At 36.6% G+C, this 21,096-nt stretch overlaps 1 protein-coding gene across 3 annotated transcripts in view; it reads right to left on the bottom strand.

Annotated features, from left to right (window-relative positions):
- Positions 1–21,096, bottom strand: part of LOC105214739 (uncharacterized) — a 116,552-nt gene that overhangs the window by 9,368 nt on the left and 86,088 nt on the right. The window lies entirely within an intron of this gene.

The following is a 21,096-nucleotide window of genomic DNA, read 5'->3' as shown; positions in this document are numbered from 1 at the left end:
TATGTAAGCCCCCCTTGTTTGTGTGTTGTTGGCTGTGCGGTGGTGTTGTGTTGTGCTGAAGCCATAACTGTCACTTGGTGTTAGCGCGATTTCTTGCCTTCTTACCGCCAACGGCTTGACACTTTGCAACAGCTTGGCACTTTTTGCTACCACACTTTGCTAAAGCCCCGCGGCGTTATTGCAGTAGACAGCTCTGCCTCATAAATATGTGCATGTGATAAGTAAGTATATTAATATGTAAGTTTCTAGCGGTTAGTACTCCGCTTGCAAACGATTTGAGTTTTAGTGTTGCATGCCACGGCTGACAATGGATTTGTACACGAAGTACTTGCTCAAACTACTTTTATACTTGTATTACCCAGTAAGCATTTACACAGAGATTCGCATTAAAAGTTTTCTAGAGATCAGACACTAGAAATATAACAAACATTGTTTAAAGCGTTTTGGAACACCAACAAAATAAAACACCTACCGATATACCTGATATTGGTTTCTGCTTCTAGGAAAATGGTAGTGGTCATGAGATATCGTTCAGATCTTGCTATAGTGGTATCGCCAGTGTACTTTGTGAACGTTCAGCCTTCAGTCAGTTGAGACGGGTTAAGTTCTAATTATAAAATGATCGAATCCTCTGAATCATATAATAGTACTTCGTTAAGACTCACTAATGAACAGAATGTACCTGATTGAGCAGAAGATCGTGCTTTCAATAAAACAATAGTATTTCAGTATAGAGGTTGAATATCATCGTTTGAAGTGGACTCGGGACTGGTTATAAGTAATGGCGCTCCCCAGGAGCAAACTGAGACAACTACTGGCACTATATACCGGCCACTGCAGACTACGGTGTCATCTTCACAAGCTGGGAAACTACTCGTCGGATCTTTGCCGATTCTGCGATTTGGTAGCGGGGACACCAGAGCACTTACTCCTTGACTGCCCGGCGATTGCGAAGAAAAGGGGACAGACAATTGGGGCTCTGTATTCCCAAAGAGGTAGTATCGCATCCATCAGTACTGTTAAGGTTTCCTAAAGTTACGGAGTTGGAGGGAGTGCTGTGAGAACTGGAGAGGGCACAATAGACCTTAGGTCGAGACACCTCAAATTTTGGAACACTTGAGTTTTAATATACAACCGTTTTAAATTTTGATCATTCAAAAGAAATTCAATGTCCTTATGGATATTATGGTTTGTGCAACTCAGTTGTTTTCGGCATATTTGCAACCTGTGCAACTTCCATGCACACTCCCATATACATATATACATATGTATATGCAAGCCTGCGAAACAAAAGCGCAATTATTACTTACGATCCTGACACGAATATGCTACTCACACTAAAACCAATATTAGCACTAGCTATAGGATATAAATTGCAAAATTTCTAACTAAAGTCAGCGTGTACCGACAGCTTGCAACAACATGGAATTGCCGCGAGCAACGGCTATGCCACAGCTAGGAGAGCTGCGCCGCTATATCAACTGATTTACATTTACTTAATAACAGTGTTGTCGAATAGTTTGCTGATGTATGGGTATGTGTGCCTTTGCATGCGCACAGTTGCTTATTGCGGGTAAATACTTTCTGGCATGCCACGGGGCGTATACGCAACATATTAGAACATTTCCGCGATAATTCATATTTTGCATTGAAAATTTCTTCATTTTGGCTTGCTAGTGCGCCAAACATTTAGCTTCTGGCGTTAATCGAGGTGAGTGAAACGCTATGGGGCGTTTGAAATAGAGTTCCAATACAGCTTGTTTGTGGGGTTTAATGGGCACTCAAGCCGGAAAGGTTGTGGGAAATCGCTCAGCTTATTAACCAAAAATTACCCAGTACTTAACTCTGGAGAAAAAATGTAAGTAGTCATTACACTTAAATGCTGCTGAACTGCTTAAGAGGTGTGGAAACTAGATTATATATTATAGCCAGCCAGAAGTAATAATTGACTTTTCATTTGGGTAAATAATAAAAATAGCTTTCCAACTTGTATACGGAAATAAAATAAGTCTTGTGGTAATCACCATTACAATGAGCGTTCAATAATGATTTTAGGTTCCCAGTGGTTATGTTTAAGCTGTGTCTAATAGTAGTACTTTTAGAAAAATTAATCAATATTTCTCTATTTTTCAAATATTGCAGTATATGAGTTATCTGAAGGATTTTCAGATATTTTACTAATAATTATCTTAGAATAATAATAAAAATAAATTAATGATCTTAAAATATTTCATCAAAACATGGAAGTTCCATAAAAATAATTCTACTTAAAAAAGTATTAAACCATGACAATCTTAATGTGTAATTTTCGGATTATTGGGGTATTTTAAAGTGGGACGAATATATCCCTCATCTACATTCGTTATACGATGATTTTACCGATCAAACTTCTAATCGTTAAAACTAACACAATCCTGTTTTTTTTTTTTACTGACGAATACCGTGATTAACTGTTCTTACAAATATAGTACTTGCAAAACATACTAGAAATAATACGAAAAACCAGTAGTCTTCGCAAGAAATCGATTTTTATAAAAATTATAGATAACATTATACATTCTGAATCCTAAAAAAGTCTTTAGAACCTATAATTATCTTAAAAATCGTAATAGTATTATTTTAATGACAATGTAGAGCAAGTAAATAGAATTAATAACGAAATCAGGAAAGCATTCGATAACAGAGTGTACTTTTCAGTTATTTTTCTAGATGTAGCATAGGAAAATCAAAAACGTTTTACCCTATAAATTGCATAAAACTTTGAAGTCATATTTAATATACAAGATAAGATACAGTCAAAGTAGCAGATTTCATATCAGCAGAATGAGCAATATAGACCGGTACACCGGGGTAGGGTAGTGTTTCTTTTCATTCAACAGCTAATAACATACTGACTTCAACTTTTGCGGTTGACACAGCTCTGGTAAGCCGTACAAAATGCCACATCAAAGCATCAAGAGTATTAAAGGAGCCCTTAACTTTTGTCGAAGAATAGTTAGCCAACTGACATATACATATTAATGAGCAAAAATGCAACCATGTTACATTTTCGCTAAGGTCAGGACCGTTAAATAAACAATGTGCTAGTACTCCAAGCGAATGAAGTAACTTATCTTTTGGATTCACCTGTATCGAAGGTTCGCATGGCGAAAACATATAGCGAGTAAAATAACTTGCACGAAGTTAAGAGCAGCAAATTCGAATTGGCTTTTAAACAAAAATTTTAAACTTAGCTTCGACAACAAAGTTATTTTATACAATGCGGTCATAAAGCCGATTTGGATGTATAGTATTCAACTGTGGGGTACGACGGGTGCAACTAATATTTATATAATACAAAGGTTCCAATCGAAAATGCGGAGAACAATCACGGGTTTTCTATGGTACATGCGTAACGAAAATATCCACACAGATCTTGATATTCCTATGGTAAAGAAGAAGATAGAGGACAGCAAAAAGAAATACGTTTCTAAACTTTGTGAACATCCCAATCCAATGGCTAATGCCTTGTTACTTCCTGCAATCAAAAACGTTTAAGAGAGCACATTCTTGAGCTTCTTTAGTTTTAAATAGATTTAAGATTCTAATACTTTAATACTGCTTTTAACAAAGGAGAGCCAATAAATAAAGAAATATTGAAGGAAAAAAAATTATAGTTTGGAGAGTCAATAATTTTGAGAAAATCTGCACACACTTTTCTAACCTTTTTCACCTTTCTTCCACAGATCCTTTAAACGAAGGCAGTTTTTTGTTATATAGACAATAAAGTCTCATAAATGTGTTTTAATTTGTTTGTTGTTTTATCAGATTTTGTTGTTGATTTTTTGGACACTCTAGTATTGGTCCGTACTTAAGGTATCTCAATTATTTTTCTCAATATAGATTGTCTAAATAACATTAACAAGCGATGGAGATGAAACAAATAATTAGATGGCTGGCAAAGATCTATCTAGAATGTTTTCCACAAATCTCTTTCTCTTTATTGTTTTTAACACTTCAATTTATTACAATGCCCCACTTGACTCATCCTCATATGAGAGTACCTACATCTAATATTTAATATTTAATATCTCAAATAAACGTTGATCAAAATAAGTTTGTGATCTAACTGTTAATAAATTGCAGTGTTATTCACTATAAAACATGTTTAACACAAGCCTCGGCTGCGTGTATAGCTTTCATAATTACGCTTAGCACAAAACATTAAAATAAACGCCAACAACTAACAACTTGGCGAATGACACTTTCGTTGCAAAAACTAAAATATACAATAATTCCACATGAATGCACTAGCAAGCCAAGGCACTGCACACATATATACATACAAAAAGGAACAAAACTGATGTCGGCGACAGTAGCGTGCGCTCAACGCCAACACATAGTCATAAATAGCGCTTATAAATTACGAGCGCCGCAGGTTGTGAACTTTAATAGCACATATACTGAAATGCATACGTGAGTGTGTGCCATAACGGCGCATTAGTACAAAAATATTAAAACTTTACTAAAGAGTGTTAAACAACATAAAACATATATGAGACTGAAACAGTGAAGAGGAGAGGCGCTTGAGAGAAGGCGTTGACTTTAATTCCAGCTCCAGCTCCAACGGTTTAATACCGACAGCGTTTTAGCATTGTAAAATTTTAGCGGTTTAATGTTTCAGCCACGTAAATGAACGTTACAAGCGGCGATAAGCGATAACATGTTGCGAGCCGCCCACCACACGCCACCGCGCCTGCAAAAGCGCTGTCTAAAGTTGGTCGCACTTTGCATGCATTGTATAGCCGCTGCGCCGAGCGACAAGCCCCTTGTGGCGTAGCCTGCCACGAGTTAATAAATGACTTCGAGAGTGAGGCGGTAATTGTGAAGACTCCCGCCAGGGCACTGAGATTGCCACATACATATATACATGCATACAAGCTTAAGGGTATTTATAAGTGCGACATGTTGCACGTTGCAAACGGCGTTTAAAATTATAAAAAATTAGCATGCAGATAAGATAAAAACATTCACGAGACCCCATTTGTTAACTTAAAGTCTCTGTGGGAGGGCAGGGAGAATATATGTATGTATATATACATAAGACAGTTTGTTGAATGTTAAAATATCATAACGAACAAATGTTTTAAATTTAACGAGTTCCCAGACAATGCCATTTTTCTGATTCACTAATTAAAGAAAACTTTATATTCGATTAAAATTATTGCGAATTTAGGGAACTCAAAAGTAACAGAGTTTATCTTTATGAAATACTCGAACCAGTTATGTTGTCACAAAGCAACCCATGCCTGACAAAAAATTCGCATTAGCCAAGGGTAATATGATGAATCAGTTTCTTTGCAATATATTTTTTATTAGGTGTCACAACTTCTTCTTCTTCTTCTACTTCTTTTGCAGTAATCATTGAAGGGTATACTCAGTCTGCTGGCGTGTCTCCCAATCAGACAGTGGCCCGTTAACACCACTACAAGGGTTCCTATGTCAATCCTCTTAAATTTCAATAAGCGGCATGTGCGGCTTGAGAAAATTAACTATTAAAATTTGAAAATTTGAAAGACTGAAAAAAAACAAATTTTCAGTCAAATTTTCACCATACTATTATATATATATACGTTAGGTTAGGTTGTAAGGCTGTTTCCCAAAGGGAAATATACGTAGACTTTAAAATATAGGCCTTTGTGAAGCCTGTAACCCCCTTAATTAACAATTAGGAGTCGACAAAGCGCCCTGAACCTACTACAAATCTGCAGAGATTTTTAACTCTTATATTCGCTTTTCTGCTCTAAAAAGTGATTCATGGATCTCACTCTTTCTATCTCTTTCTTGATCTGAGAGCGAAATCGGTTCACAAGTACGCCTACTTCTAATATAACACAATTTTGAATTCCATCTGATTCGTTCACTTTATTATATAAACATTAGGATCCAATGAAGATAGCGAATACAGTATTTGAGCTCTGACATTACTTGTGGAAAAATTGTCAAAATAGGACTATGACTTTTCATGGCATGAAGAACTCAGTGCCTTAGGGTAATTTTTCACCAAAAATATCGGTATACCCCTCAGGTAATTGAATGTAATTCAGATGAAATTTTTTTCGTCTCTGTCTCTGTTCCAAAAATTAATAAAATAGGATCATAACATCGCCTACCTCCCATATACCTGATTATAGGTAATATCAAATTAAGTGGGCGTATAGTCTTCGATATATTGTATCTTGGTTCTGGAATTACCTCAATCCACATATACTATTTATGATGATTTTCGTTATTCTATTGCACTTTATGCCGAATATATGGATCAAATTGTCTGTTATCTTAAAAAAACTATATCAATAAATTGCGAGAGTATAAAATGTTCGGTTGCACCCAAACTTAGCCCTTCCTTACTTGTTTTTGTTTTATTTTGAAATCTTCCAACCCCCTTACCCTCTTAAATAGTTTATAATCTATTTCAAGTTAAAATCAATAAAAAGAAATATGTCATAGTATCTTAACCCATTAACTCGATAACTTTGTTGTTGCTTTTCTATGTTAATTTGATAAGACAGTAGAGCGCAAATATGGCGTGCAATACAATTCCGATACAAATACAATATTTTCAGTCAATATATACTCAATATATGGACAATTGTGGTAAAATTCAGTACATGTAGGCATGGATTTTTAAAGTTTGGACTATTTTTACATGTGACAATTATGTCAGATTTACTTACTTACTTGTGTCAAGTTTTGCTCCGATGTCACATTTTCAAACCGTTATCAAATACCTAAATATTAATTTCATTCACCCGGGTGAGTAGTTTACGAGATACAAAGTTTCTACAAAAAGTTCACGCCCATCATACATGTATTAATAGATTCGAATGCAACCCTGCTTCAAAAATTTAATAAAACCCAACATTTTTTACATTATTCCTTTTACAGTAATCACATTTTTAGTGGTTTGGTGGGCGTGGTTATTATGCTATTTCCAAATTTTGTTTCTTTCTTTAGGAAATGGTTAGAATATTTTTCCACCTTAATGTTTCTACGACTGACTGATTGTTTGCTTTTGTAGTTATTAAAATGAAACCTAATATAATAATTTGCAATATCAACATTTCTTAAAGATTTTGAAACCATATTCCTCATTGATAATACAGCCACAGCCAGACCAGACTTTTGACATAACCCCAAAAAACCAATAGCCGGAAAGCTTTTTTTAAGAATTTAATTGAAAATTGCTTGAAACTCGTTACTCGGGGGTTTTCGGAGCCATCTGACAGTGCTACAGAATACCTTAATCTTGACAAGATACTATATATAAATTGTTTACTCAATTTCTCACATTTAAAATCTATACAAATTAAACTGTTTTAGAATTTATATTAATATTTAGAATATTAGTATTTAGAATATTTAGTATTGGCATTAATTATATTGAAGTTACTACTAGCCATTTAGTTGAAAAGAAACATACTTACTTATCTCATTTATAGTTTTAATATTGATATCTGCAAGAGAGCAGCTTATATTATTAAGTAAGACTTAAAAAAACAATATCTCATTAGATTAGCTGGCAAAGAGATTATTATTTGTATGTAGTAAACAAGCTGTATGGCTATGAATAATCCTATCTTAACCCCTCAACTTGCGCAAAGAGCATAGGAAACCACACGAAAATAAATGCATAACAGTATTAGCATTCATATACATCAGAGTGCATATGCAAAACATACACAACACACACAAACATACATGGCAACCGCGAGCCACCTGTGTGCCACCCCTAGTAACTACATGCTATTATTAGTAAAGTTTGATCAGTGCCAAAAATAATGCTTTGCAAATGCACACTGCAGTTGCAGCGATTCCCATGCAGTTATAACGGCACAGCGCGTTTGCGATCATCCGTCAGAAGACACGTGAGCGCTCTTATACACTCTTTTTCTATTTCACCTTCTGTTTGCGGCAAAGCTAAATATGCACAAGCCACTTTATATGCATGCTTTAACATATGCATATGTATGTGTGTGTTTAGGTAAGACTTGCCACATATTGTATATCATAAGTTTAGGGAAAGCAGCTTAAAGGCTCTGCTGCCACAAAGGTTGCAACCAAACTACAACGCTGCGTCTTCAAAAGCACCGAGCGAGTTGCCAAGAGACAAGCAGGCAGCGCTGCTTGCCGGGCGAGTCGCATTGGTGAGCTAATAATAATGCAAAAATATGCGCAGCGCTTTTTTGATTTTCCCATTTCCATATAAGTACATATGCTGTGTGTGTGTAAGGCAAAGCCCTAAACATGACAACTCTTTGGTAGCAGCTTTGAGGGGAAGCGCGCCGCTTTCACCGCACCCTTTGCTCAACTACATCCGCTGTTGCTTGCGGCTGTTGCAAATACAATATTAGCTTTTGGTCATAATATTTTTCATTTATGTGTGTGTGCCGCTGCGTGGCGTGTGTTTTTGTGTATGTGGTTGTTAGCCGCACATTTGTCGTCTTATTTGTAACAACATTGTTAGTGTTATTTGCTGTTGTTTGCAGTGGAGTTTTCTTTTTGTCCGCAGCACAAGAAACAAATGAAATTATTAACCTCGCTTGTATGCAACATAAATAGGATTAGTGCCACATAGTAAAGTGCTCGCCAGCTTACCAACTCCGGGCAGCGCTGTCCTGTGCTCAGCGCGCGCAACAAAACATGACTTCCGGTTTTTCTGTGCTTTGCCGGGCAGGCGGCATGTTGCATGCAACACATACTTGCAACATGCACCCATACAAACATATGCATATATGTGAACATGAATAAATACTTGCTTATAAACGAATGAGCGAATATGAAATAAAATGGTTATGCCGCCGACCGCATTGCTTGGCAAATGGCGCGGGGGAGGGGATGTGGGGGAAATGGATAATGTTGATGCGCCATAGGTGAAGGGTTGTGTTGCTGTTGTTGTTGCTGTTGCGCTTACAAGGGGTGAAGTGTGAAAGCATTTCACATGCAAGGACTTCATTTGCCTGTGGCTGCAGTTATAAACAATCAGATATTTTTATTTATTCCCGCAAATGTACATAAATATCAATGTATGAATGCGAAAGTATGTGTGTGATACGGCGGTGTGTTGCCGATGCAACACAGTTAACCACTAACTCGGTTTAATTGTGCAATATATTATATATATATACTCGTATACTTGAGTCTGTTGACAGATTTTTTAGCGGTTAGGAGAGGAAACACGTCGCGATATAACAGCTGAATAGTATAGAGAGTGCGAAATATAGCTCAGTTCTCCTAGATTCCTATTCTGAAGTAGTCCAAGGTTACTCTTTGTTAGTAGTTATATCAGTATTTTAGAACTAGGGTTACTATTTGTTAGTAGCTATACTAGTAATCTAGAGCCGAATTCAGCTCTTACTAGAAGAATAAGTTTTGCATTGATTCACAGTTTTAATTGAACGAATACCGCACAAATCTCTCAAGTTGCTCATATCCGATGCGGCTCTGGTACTTTCAAGAAAAGATTTAAAGAGAGAAAGTAAAAGAAAGTTTAAGCTACTTTAAGGTGGTAGATCCAATTTAGGGAGATCGACCTGTGAATTTAAATTAAGATTTCGCAGATATAAACAATCAGATCATATCTTCAGTATAACGATTCAATATTGGAGAGATTCTCTGATTACAGCATCAGCAAATTTTTATAAGTTCCAAAATATTGGTTATAATTCTAGGGTTGATACGTTAAAAAAGACGGAAGAGATTGAAAACCCAGCCAATGTATCAGGGATCATATGTGATACCTATATAGAGACTTCTTACCTACATTGATTTTTAAACTTTGCCATGCTTGTTCATCAACGACTCTAAAATAAAACTTTTGATGTATTAGGTATCCAGATAATGGCAGATCCAAGATCATTGACATGTGGTCCACGAGGTCCTCAGATCTATTATACAACATATCTCTTTTATCCAAGAGTGTCTCGGCCAGCCTACAAATGAGCCCCTCCAACAAGTGACTGTGTTTACTGGGCATCGAAAACAAATAGAAACATCTGAAAATACTACGGTCGTCAACTTGTAGCGCACCGCAGCGCGCCCTTGTCCATATATTTGCAACTTGTTGTGGCTTCCTGTTTCGACTTTTACTGCAGCAAACAGTCATTTCCAACGCTTTAATCCAGCCACTGGACGGCAAAACGGAATCGCCATGTGGGCGGGCAGCGGGGTTTAAGAGCTAAAAAACCGCAGCACATGTGGCCGCTACTGCATGTGTTGTTGCAACGACGACGACAACAACGACCATAGTACGTTTGTTGCATGCATAAAATATAACTGTAGTTACTTATGCAGGCCGGTAGTGAGAGTTGGTCCGTTACTTCCCCCTCTGTCATTACAATGCGGCACGGCGTTGATTTAAAGCAAAAGTTGTTGCAAAAGTTTTTTAACTGTTTTAATGCTTTTATCTGGTGATTTTCTAGCTTACGAGAATCGGCTTGAAAGCGAAGGTGCAGCATGAAAGCAAAGCAGCGCAATAAGAAAAGGACGTAAAGCAAATCAGTTGGAAAGTAGTTGCAAAAACAGAAAAAGAGCGTAAAATCGCAGCTCAGCAAAGGATAAATACTGATTTTGTTTAGACAAAAAATGTAGCTCATAATCAAAAGGATTTCGGATTTGCCACCGCAAAGCTTGGAAAAAATGTGCGCTTGGGGAGCATTGCAGCAACCGATCGTCGCTTATCGCATATGCCACACGTGTGTCATAAGTAAACAATGAAGTTGAGCTCTTTAGGCGAGGGAGGAGGAACTGAGCGGGTAATGTCCGACAGTATTTTGTACTCGCTAACTGCTGGCTTTTATGTATTTATTCATTTGTTCCGCAATAATCGCATTTCCATACTTCTGCTTATCCCGCTCCCGCTCATCACTATAGCAATGGCGAGTTTCGTTGTTATGCTCAATGTAAACCACTGCGCTTTGTGGTGCTCCAAATAGGATTTAGTTTATTTATTAAATATGTTATGCTAATATATAAATATGTTTCGTTTATAGAATTATACAAAAAGTATTCGAATTTCGGCTAATTCTGTTAATTGGATTAAATGCATCTAAAGTGGTCAGTTTGGTTTCATTTTAGAAAAATTAAAATAAATTGGCACATCACTCACCAACGACTGGACCTTATATTGATGTTTTTGTGTTCGGAGTTGGCAGTGCAACGTTCTGATTGTCCACTTATTTCTGGAAGTCATGAGTTGAAAACCCTTCGACATCGACAAATCGATGTTTTCTATAGATCAGTTTCAACCTTTAGTTCACCTACATATCCTTTTGTATACAAAAAGGATATATTTTATACGGATAAATATTAACTGATCTCCGATCTCCTAGAGAAAATATAATTTAGATGTTACTTGTTTAACTTGTAGAGTCATATCGATATGTTAGCTGAAAACATGATGTATATGTGTGTGGGAACTCAAATGGTTCTGAATGCGGGTTTCATATAATAAACTTTAGGTCTATCGCTTGCCGATTATATCATTGGAAAGAACAACTGAGCCGTTAGTTTTGCTTTTAAAGACTGGATAATACAGCGAAACTTATGGGTCTGTTGATAGTCATAACTTTGAAGTTCTAGATAATTTCGTCTATCTTGGAACCAGAGTTAACAACACCAATAATGTCAGCCTAGAATCCCAACGCAGAATCATCCTTGCCAACAGGTGCCACTTTGGACTGAGTCGGCAATTGAAAAGTAAAGTCCTCTCTTGACAAACAAAAACCAAACTCTACTAGTCCCTCTTCCTTCCTGCCCTGCTTTATGCTGCAGAACCGTGGACGATGTCGATATCCGCGGTCGTACACCAGGAGTTTTCGAGAGAAAGTTTTTGCGAAAGATTTATGGTTCTTTCAACATTGACAACGACGAATATTCCAGACAATGGAACGATCAGCTGTATGAGTTATTCGACGACATTGACATAGTTCAGAGAATAAAAAGGAGTTAGAGTAATATATAATAGTTAATGTTTGTTAGGCTTTGACCGATCCTCGTAACGACAATCTAACTGGAACAGTTAAAATCATTGATTATCTTGCATAGATAAAGCGCCATAAACCCACCATAAATATACTATTGCGTTTTCTTTCTATTTCATCTAGTTATATTTAGTGGTTGAGAGTATGAGAATCCAAGGTTTTTCAGTGTTAATATCACAATGGATTTACATTTACATTTACGTAGATGAAGTGCTGAAAAGATTTTACCTGCTTTTCAAACAACTTCAACAAGTGATTTCAGTTTTAAATAACTAGCGGTGCACGGTTGAAGAACTTTTTAAATGAGCTTTAGTATTTAAAGTGAAAGCTTTTGAAAAATATCTTGAGCTTTTTGAAAAAATGTTAAAGCTTAAATTCACCTGAAAGAATTATTACACATTGAATTATTGTAGACTTATTTCGAATGTTTTCATAATCAGTACAAATCAATTGCTTATTTGGTAGCTTACGTTGAGGGTCCTTAAACTGCAGCTTAATCATAAAAACCCTCTTCACAAACAAATTAGAAGTATGCTTAAAGCTTAAAGCTCTTGAGCTTGTGTTCACTAACTAACAAAATCATATAAAGTGCCAATATGCACATAACGCAAGCAAAAACCATCATAAATAACAAACACATTTTCTAATCTTCAAGTTTACGCTTGAATACATCAACATTTTTGGCGGCGCTAAACGCATTTTTTGTTATTATAAATAAAACAACAACACAAAAATTTAAAATCATAAAGCTTTTCACTTACACACATGAAAATGTGGGTGTTCACATTTTTTACCCACATAAAAGAGTATTCACGATAGAGAGCCTCGAACACGAAACAATAAATGTTTGTTGAGGTAGTGTGAGAAGAAAGGATTGAAAATACTCGTACATACAAATAAAGAGTAGAAAAGGCAAATATTTTTTTTTTAAACTGAAAATGCTTTGTGTTGAGTTTGAATGCTAAACATATTTTTTTGCAGACTAAAATAGACGGCGTGATTGCGAACTTGGCTTGAGTAAATTTCTACGCATGAACAGCCTACTGCAGTTCGCAGTTTGTAGTGCGTTTATTTTATTAAATAAAGCTTTCAAATACAAAATAGTATGTATTATTTTAGGTAGAGTCTTGCACATAATGTAAATGGTTGTGAGAAATATTCGTGTCGATTCTCTCGATTTACTGACATAGTTTTACTGAAATTCCACATTATTTTCGAACATAAATTACGGTGCATTTGTTTACATATATTTTCCCATCATTAGCGGTCTGTTCGTGTTGAAAAACGGGCACAAGGACTCGCGCTTTTGTTCACCTGCAAAATAAGCTTATACTCAAATAAGTATTTTTGCGAGACAATATTGGGCGAATTCAGTTATTTATGTGTCGTGGTTTGCGTTCATAATGCTCGTACATATTTTATATTAAATGATTTATGGAAAATGTTTGTGAAAAATATAATTATATATTATATGTATTTATGGTTCACATCCCTTGGAATGACTTCTAATTTAGGTGTCTTGATTACCTTGGAGGTATGCTGGACCTTAAAGAGATGTTAGCAGAGAAGTGCTGTGTTCTTAAGGACATAATAATAAACTTGTTCATAAAGTACATGGCAGACTCTCAGTTCCAACGTTTATAAGACTATTAATTAATTAATAGAAAGAGAAATGCGTAGCTTTAAATTAACACGGCTAATACATATAACATGGAAGATTTTAGAATGGTTTTTCGATCAGCGGATTTTACTCTAAGATCAAATGTGTGAATATATTGGTATTTATTGTTTATATTAAAAAGACTGTAATTACGTTTAAATGATACAATATATTTAGGTATGTAGTATGTAGTTGTTATTTAGGTGTAAAGTTGTAGAGCAGAGTTTGATTGAAACACAATTATGTATGTCTGACCAATACTTTTTACCACAAAGCAAGTTAGTCTTATACGCTTTAGTATGTAAAAAGAGATATTTTGTTTTCAATGGAATTATGTTAGATTAGGTTAGTTTCGATGACTGTTCCCATAAGAAGCACATTTAGGCTTTTGTAATGGCAAGAAATTTACCCCTGCACATACATTTAAGAATAGACAAAGCAACAAGAACCTACCACAAACTACAGAGGCTTTTAACTTCTATATCCGCAAATTCACGAGGATGCACAAAAAGTGAGATCCAAGACACATTTGCCTATATATCGCAAAGACGAGGCATTCTAAAAGGAAATGATTTGGAAGATTCTACCTCATACTCCTCCAAACAGTTTGTACAGCTAGCATCCGAAAAAACTTTTAGTTTGACCGCTCCCGAATCCCGATGGGACAACGGCCAATTAAAACTCCTATGACTTGTGTAAGATTTACCTTACTGAGGCGAAGATATGCCTTGACCTCTTGCGATTTACTTTAGGCCAGAAGGATCTAGTGACGGAACAAGTACTAGGGACTGTGTAGGGCTTCTCAGTTTAGCTGAGACCCATTCATCCAAAAGCAAATTGCAAGAGGGTAGTGGTGCCGATGAGACCGACGTGCCTAGCTTAGCAAGCCATGCAATTTCCTGCGAACCCGCTATGACCAGGCAACCAAACGAGTCTGATTGCGAAGTGATCCAATGCAACTGATAGCGAGGGCTGGTATTCCTTCACCAGTCTGCAGCGCACAGTCAGCGTGGTCAAGGTTAGTATCGCCGCTCTACTATCAAAGTGGGTCATCAGCTCTCTGAAGGATGAAACGCTACGCAGCTGTAAATCCATTGCAACCTTTATGCCAATCACTTCCACACTACAATAGTCTACAATTACGTTAGAGAACGATCAAAAATAAATTAGAAACATTCATGAGAACGGAATATAAATAATATGAGGATTTTTTCCTGGAAACTGAATTGCGCATCGCCAATAGATGAAATATAGCTCCATTATTTCAATTTGAACCGAATTGACAGTCATCCGGGTGAACTGCAATGGACGAACTGAATCCAAAGCAACATCATCCACTGTGAAATGCTAAAATCTATCAGCAGTGATTGTTGTATAGCAGTACCGGAATGGTTATCATAAATAATAATATACGTTAGAAGTCTTTCAAGTGCAGAAATCGGAATTTGATCTCCTTCCAAGTCACCCTATCCTCCGAAAAAAGCACACTATGACGTTTCATATTCTTAGACCTCAAGGGAATGCTTGATGAAAGAAATTTAGCAACAAATATACAGAGATTTATTTTGAAGGAAATTAGCAATTATGCTTGAAATGTGGTACTGAAGGGTTTAAAATTTTGACTCCGATGACGAGTGAGTTGAATAATAAAATTGAACTTTGGTAAGAAAAGAGCGTTTCTTTAAATCAGTTCAGATTTTTAACTTAGCTTATTAGACGTCCATACTATAAACTTCACAGTGTCGGCAGTTACGTCAACCCATACTCTACTAAGTTAAATATATTCTGATTAGAATCTGAAACCCTATTCAATTTTCACTAGTGCAAATAAGTGTGAAATTTAATGCTTTAAAAAGCCAATTCTTTTAAAATATACCATGTGTGCCGGTGCCAGCGATATAAATTCACCAATATTGCATGTCCTTGTTTAATAACACTCGCTTCCTTGTTTTTCATATCCAATATCCTTTATCTGTCGAAGTAGTTTGTTCAACTTTCAACTGAAAACTATTAAGTTTGCCATAAAATACACTTTTCCAACGATTGATTTCAGCTTCTTGACTATCAATACTTCACATTTTCTTCTGCTTCTTCCTCTAGCGAGGTTTCTTTTTTGTTTTTATTGCAGTGCTTATTGTTTTCAACGCCTTTGACTTAGCTGTCTTTTATCCGCTTTTGTGCTGAAACTTTTGTGCCAGCGACTGAGTGTTTGCAACTTGTTAACCCTGCAACAAAGGATAAGTGTGTGCACATGAGCGTAAGCTTCCGCAGGCGAAACTTACAAATCAGACGCTCTGTTTTCTCTGTTTTATACATATGACACTGTAATACTCGAAAGATGAGAGCAAGGCGACGACGCACAAGCCAACGCCAAATAGAAGCGTGCGCTTACAATGCCTTGCTGCTGGCAAGCGCTCGGCTCGAAGGCTGCCGGTGTGTGGCAGTACAACATGGCGTATGATTAATCAATATCCTTGCAACTATACGTTGCGCAATTAAGCTAAGTTTTTTGACTCCATATGCTGAATATTTTATTTCATTTTAATTTTATATTCTTTACTGCAGACTTGCAGAGTGCATTTGTAGCATATTTTCTACATGCTCGCGCCTTATCTCGTGATTTTAGCTTTCTGCTTTTGATAGTGCTTTCCTCTTTGTGCGCGCTCACAAATCAAAATTTAATTTTTAATGACAACAAATAATAATTTTCAACACAACGCGCTGCAATGAAGCGTAAGCACCGAAAAAAGCAGCGTCGAATAAATGCCAGCAGTCTCCGGCGCAGACAATATATTTGTGGTGTGGTTAAGCAGCAGCGTTCGAGCGTTGCCACATGCATTGTATTTTCCGCCGAAAATATCTGCTGCAGAAACAATGTGCAGCGTAGCGTAAAACGCTTTACCCGTCAGCGACAAGCGCACAATAATCCCTTTAATAATAATCAAATGTCTGCTTATAGTTTTTTTTTTCATTTCTTTTCAGCGATTTTTTTGGAACAAAATGTCGCGTTTTTCATGTGTGTGACGACAGTCTTATGGTGACCAAAGCTCCTTGCTTGTGTTGGACTTATGTTTACAAGCATTATAATACTCTATATGTGTGTGATGATTCAATGCACTTGACATTCAGATGAAATCTATATTTGTTTATTTATTTTTGTCTATAAATGTTGGGAGTTTTGTTGTTTTGCAGGAAACAGTTTAATGAGTTTTTTATTATTCACTAATATATGGAAAATGTAATTTGAGCCAGATCGATATTTGGACGCGTTGTTCTCGTGATTAGGATTGGGAATCATGGAACTTGTTATGTCGTATCTTCTTCTTCTTGACTCGCGTAGGCACCACTTACGCGCCACGCATCTCTCCTTTTGGCAGTTTGGCTCCAAGTGGTAATACCAAGTGAAGACAGGTCCTTCTCCACCTGGTCATTCCATCGGAGTGGAGACCTCCCTCTTCCTCGGCTTCCATCAGCGGTTACTGCATCGAACACTTTCATAGCTGGAGCACTTTTGTCCATTCGAACAACATGACCTAGCCAGCGTAGCCGCTGTCTTTTTATTCGCTGGACTATGTCTATGTCGCCATACAGCTCATCATTCCATCTTCTGCGGTATTCGCCGTTGCCAATGTTTAAGGGATCATAAATCTTCCGCAAAATCTTTCTTTCAGAAACTCCTAATGCCGTCTCATCGGATGTTGACATCGTCCACGCTTCTGCACCATAAAATAGGATGGGAATGATGAGGGACTTGTAGAGTTTAGTTTGTGTTCGTCGAGAGAGAGAGAGTTGGCAAGAGTGATTCTGTGTTGGATCTCAAGGTTGACAGTATTATCGGTGTTGATGCTGGTATGCTGTTATGCCGTTTATGGGATTAGAAATTGCCTGGGATATAAACGATTCTATTGGTCAAAGTTTGAGTTGATTAACTTCAAAAACTTCTGTTCAATTTCATTTTATAGGCAAATGAGACTCTGGGAGGATTATGTCCGATTGCACCCACATGGTTTACTTGATCTCATTGTGGCTACTTGACAAATTTTTATTAACGTTTTACAATTTTTCTATCACCATTATGCTAGGATGTTTCAGACAATCGTTGTTTAAGATTTTTGTTTGGAATTGGTCGAATTGTTGGAACTAGTTTGTTGGATAGTACACCCCAATCAATCACTACGCCATTGGCATTGAATTACTGGTTGGAAACAACGAATAAATTTTTTAATATTAAACGAAATCCGATGCAAAAACGACTTCAGTTTGTATCACTCACGTAGCATTTGTGACTTCGAAAATTGTCCTGCAACGTATCTTGGTTTCAATTTCTATGGCATGTTCCTTGCTTTTTAAGGTGTCTGGATGCTTTTAAACAATTTGAAATCGTTATTATTATGTCTCGCAAGGATTTTGCGAGCTCTTCTTTTGTTTTGCAATGACTTATGCTTCCAGAAGCTCAAACGTTTTTGAAATCCCAAGACATTCTCCGTTTTGCAAGCCAAAATCGCTCAGCTAGAGCATGCTTCGATCAAAATATGTACAAGGATTTACGGTTTTGAAGTTTTGAATAAGAACTCCCAGCAAAAACTCTTTTCCAGGTACAAAGTTTGACATATTTGACCGAAAAAAATATTGTTGTTAACACTTTAAATGAATGATATAATATATACCGAAAATACGCGCAAGGGCAGGATCTTTCCATCATTGCGATAGTACTCTTTGAATGATAAGCAACTTGAATTGAAACCATAGTTTTCTTTAATATAATTTCAAGTGCATATCGCAGCAGTTTGGTTTTATTGAATTTTAAATAGTCGATGATGAGGTCGCTGAAATAAATATATGTATTTTACCCTCATATTTATATTTATTTATATATTTTATGTAAAGATGTATATACCTATGCTTCTACAATTCAGAATATTTCGCAAATCACATTTCCGCTTGTTTCCTTTGTAACCGTCTGTGCGATGTCTTCATTTCTTTTACTTTTTACTCTTTTGCTGCTATTGACGTTAAATGAAAAATCGTTTAGCGAGACGACAGCCGGCGTGCAATGTCGTAGGACGAAATAAGAAAGTGTAGTTGAAAAAACGGCAAACCAAAAAAAAAAAAAAAAACGGAAAAACAAAATAATAAATCCGTTTAGAAGATTTTATAACAAAAATATTTGTTGTTATTACTAGAATTGACAGCGGCACTCACAGAGCAGGAGCAGAAACATTTGGAAGCTACGATAGTAGACTCAACGAACAGTGTGTTAGAACTAAGATTTCATAAAGAAACAAAAAAATAAGATTTCGTAAGGTATTCAGGTCCTAAAAGAACAGTAACAAGTGGATATATAAAAATAGATCTACTTTTAAGAAAGTGTGGACTGAGTGGGGCCACTTTCAAAAACTTTTTATAATGGAATCTGTGGAATATAAACAATTTGTGGGAAATGAAGGAGCTTTATTTCATCGAATATTAACATTTTGATAATCCAGTCTTCCCCGATGTCCAATGTTCCAATTAAAGAAATGGAAAAAGCAGCGGGTCTAAGCTTGACTTAAGATCAACCACTTACGGTTGGGCATTCTGACAACATCCCTTTACAATTAACTCTCCTCCTGCTTCTTTTTCTAAAATAAACCTGTATTTGAAATCCAAAATCGTTTAATAAACTTCCTTTCATTATAACAATAACTGCATATTTTATATTTTTTATCCCACTGTGCTACAGCAACAACAACTCTGGCGCTGTCTACCAAGGCGTAGTAAATTGTATTATTGAGTTGCGACGCGGCAGGCGATGGTCGATAGTGTAAGAAACAAGTTGGAAATTTGAAGAAAAGTAGCTGAATTTCGAAGAAGCAGCGAAGTAAAGGGAGAATGCTAAAAAAATTGCGCGAATATCGGCCGACTAACTGGCGTAGCTACTTTTTGTTACTGCCACCGAGGCTCCCACACCGAAGGCGGCAGAAGCAACATTGTGTCAATTTTTCCCGCCACTGCTTGCAACACGATAAAATGGCATTCTAGTGCACATTCTCTATATATATAATTTAACATTTCTACAGCGGCTGCCAGAAACACAGCAGGATGTCATCTACAATATTTCTATGAAAGCAGCTTCTTAGCAGCTTCTTAGCAGCCAATATTGCCGTTTCTTGAACTTGTAGACATTTGTATGTGCATACGTGTGTCGGACGTTTGACAGCTTGTGGCATGCTGACTGCGCGCACCACATGCTTTTATCACTGTGGTTTCAAGCGGTGACTGCAGACACCTCCCACACTTGCGTCGACTAAAGTCTGTACTTTACGGTACCCAATTCGCATCGAGCCACTAAAGTCATATAAGTTAAAAACATTGTATTTTACAGACAACAACAACCAGAAACAAGAGCTCGAAGCTCAATCGTAGTCGAAATTGTCGCACACAAACACAAACACATACGGAGTTGCGCCGAAATCTATCCGCGTGCTGTAGAGTGTAATAAGCGGGCTCATAGTGCGACGGATATTTTTTTTTTCGGCTTTTCAACGTAAAGTATCGAGGTATCCCGTCCAAATTACGTGTGCGGACGTGCATATGTGTCCCGTTACGCAGTGCTTTGTTTTAAATTTTCCCATATACATTATTACTTTCACATATTTAATGCCCACACACACACACCCATGCACACCCACAAACACACACAAGTTTAGTTCACTGCTTCCTTTTGTTTACTTTTCTATGCGGCGGTTGGCAAATTTTAATTAAATTTTGCATTTTTAATGCACATTTAGCTCTAAGGAAAATTGCACTTTGCCAAGTTGCCTCCCCTCATTTGGCGAAAATTACTCATACGCACTGCAACACCGTTAAGTTTGCGGCGTCTGTGCCGCATTAAAGCGCACATCAAAAGGAATTTGCCGTACTTTAAGCAGCTCATAAGGTGGATTACGCTTGTCAGCCGAACGTGAGGAGTATAAAGAGGTGATTTGGAAGGAGATTAGAAATTGCGATATATTTTTGGAAAACAGTGATTATCCAAAATAACAAGTTTATGACTTAACACTCGACAGCATTGTTAAAAGTTTTTGGAGATTTCGTCTACGAAAGTTTTTCCAACTTGATTATAGAAGAATTTAATAGCATAAGCTTTTAATATTGCGACTTCAATAAAATTATTTTTCTTAACTGGACAATTGCTTGGACAAATGACATTTGAATATTAAGCTATGTATCTTATTGAAGTGAAGCTAAATTGAGACGGCTATCTCAAGTAATTATCAGTAAGTCATATAGTCTTAACTTACATTTACAGTCATATATTGCTAAATTTAATTACTATAGTCTGCAGAAAACCAGTATACATATGTACGTGTATGTGAGGAATATCTCGAAACTTTGAAAAATTAACACCGCTTAGGGTATTATCTGATAACTTAA

Source organism: Zeugodacus cucurbitae, chromosome 3 (genome assembly GCF_028554725.1).
Source record: "Zeugodacus cucurbitae isolate PBARC_wt_2022May chromosome 3, idZeuCucr1.2, whole genome shotgun sequence".
Taxonomy (NCBI): Eukaryota; Metazoa; Arthropoda; class Insecta; order Diptera; family Tephritidae; genus Zeugodacus; species Zeugodacus cucurbitae.
The sequence above is the reverse complement of the archived record's forward strand: the minus strand, read 5'-3'. Positions and strand labels throughout refer to the sequence as shown.